The sequence below is a fragment of the Crocuta crocuta genome, unplaced genomic scaffold, assembly GCF_008692635.1.
Source record: "Crocuta crocuta isolate KB4526 unplaced genomic scaffold, BGI_CrCroc_1.0 scaffold2100, whole genome shotgun sequence".
Taxonomy (NCBI): Eukaryota; Metazoa; Chordata; class Mammalia; order Carnivora; family Hyaenidae; genus Crocuta; species Crocuta crocuta.
Genome location: NW_027527152.1, coordinates 3,527 through 5,809, shown reverse-complemented (window position 1 = coordinate 5,809; position 2,283 = coordinate 3,527). Strand labels below are relative to the sequence as shown.

Genomic DNA, 2,283 nt, shown 5'->3' with positions numbered 1-2,283 from the left:
TTCTCACCACTCATTTCCACTTAGTATACTCTCAAAATGACATTTCGCCTTCTCTTTTTAAGTGTATGCTTCTGAAAGTTTCCTCTCTCCAAAAGTTCTTAACTTTTTCATCTCCGATTCCTTCTTCTGCTCTTGATTTTGCTTTCTTTAAATTTATGCTATTTTTTCTTATTATTATGTTAGCTGAGTTATATGTCAAAGAGGTGAATTCACTTATGGGATAAACTCTAACACTTATCTACAAATGGAACGAATTTTAAATAAGAAAAACAAGAGGAAAAAAGGTAAGGAAAGGTGCAATAAAGCAATACATAATGTTAAATAACTATTGAGAAGCAGATAAACAGAATACATATCTTTTCAGAAAGCTTGAGCAGAGTCATGTAAACTACAATAAATTTGGAGAATAAGTTCGCATGAAAGGGGTTCCCTTAAACTAGAGCAATTGATTATAGAGTGAGGAAGAAAAATATGTTTAATATATATATGTATATATATATATCTGGCAATAATTATTAATTGTAGATTTCTGGAGAAAAAGGGGGATAATGATGTTTAGGATCTAAAAAGCTTATTTGGAAATCAAATTGAGGAAAACTAAAAAAAAGAGTATAATTTGTTAGCATGAACTGATAGGTAACCTTATTTTTATAAATATTAGGGCTTAAAATAAATTAAAAATCATTGTCAAAGGGTCATGAAATGTATTCAAATGTAAATCTGTAAGTATTGCATTTACATTGACTTCAATGTATACATAGAATGTATAAGTTCTGATATTGATAATATCTAAATTTATGTAGAAAAATAAAATATACATTTCAATAAAAACATTACAGAAATATATTATTTGTAAAGATTTACAGAGTTCTATTAAATATTTGTAGACATATGCATTTCCTATAAAGATATTATCTATGAGGCCAACACTCGAAGGATGGTTTTATTAAAATATGTGTTAAGTTGTTCAGAGTTATTATGATTCATTAATAAGTCACAGTTTGGAACAAAAACAATGAATTAACAAGAGCTTAATTTCTATACTCAATATGTGTTTCTCTTTAGGGAAAGCTACATTAACGTCCTATGGAAAATAATAACGAAACATCTACTGATTTCTTCTTAGTGGGATTGTTCCCATCATCAAGAATTGGCCTGTTCTTCTTTATTTTCATTGCTCTCATTTTCTTAATGGCTCTTTTTGGCAACATGTCCATGATCATCCTCATACTCCTGGACACCCACCTCCACACACCCATGTACTTTCTACTTAGCCAGCTCTCCCTCATGGACTTGAGCTACATCTCCACCATTGTCCCCAAGATGGCTTCCGATTTTGTGTTTGGAAACAAGTCTATCTCCTTCACTGGGTGTGGTGTTCAGAGTTTCTTCTTTATGGTTTAGCAGGTGCAGAAGCATTGCTTTTGATATGTATGGCTTATGATCGTTATGTGGCTATTTGCTTTCCTCTTCACTATGCCATTCGTATGAGCAAAAAAGTATGTGTGTTGATGATAACAGGGTCTTGGATAATGGGCTCAATCAACTCCTGTGCCCACACTGTGTATGCCCTCCATATCCCTTATTGTCGATCCAGAACCATCAACCATTTCTTCTGTGATATCCCGACCATGTTGACTCTGGCCTGCATGGACACCTGGGTCTATGAGTACACAGTGTTTGTCAGCACAACCCTCTTCCTTGTGTTTCCTTTCATTGGCATTGCATATTCCTATGGCCGAGTCCTCCTTGCCATCTGCCGCATGCACTCAACAGAAGGGAGGAAGAAGGCCTATTCGACCTGCAGCACCCACCTCACTGTGGTCATTTTATACTATGTACCTTTTGCTTACACCTATCTACGCCCAAGATCGCTAAGATCTCCAATAGAGGACAAGGTTCTGGCTGTCTTCTACACCATCCTGACTCCAATGCTCAACCCTATCATTTACAGCCTGAGAAACAAGGAGGTGATGGGAGCCCTGAGAAGAGGGAGTCAAAGGACCTGCCCTGTATAAGTGTAGACAAAGTTCTCATTCATCTTGCTGCTTTAGAAATACATAACTTTCAGCTTTACCCTCATGAGAAGCAATGCCAAGATTGATGACAAAGATTATATTAATTTAGAAAATTAAGAAAATTGAGATTTGACAAAATAATTTTATATTCCCAATTACTCTACTTTTGTGGTAATTTTTCAATAAATGTAAATGACATATATTTTCCCTTAATTTGTGGGTACTAAAACTTTATTAATACATTGAAGTGACATTGGAAACAGTC

General features: G+C 34.7%; 1 pseudogene; it reads left to right on the top strand.

The window, feature by feature from the left end:
- Window positions 1-1,086: 1,086 nt before the first annotated feature.
- Window positions 1,087-2,018, top strand: LOC144230508 (olfactory receptor 2L8-like; annotated as a pseudogene).
- The last annotated feature ends 265 nt before the right edge of the window (window positions 2,019-2,283 follow it).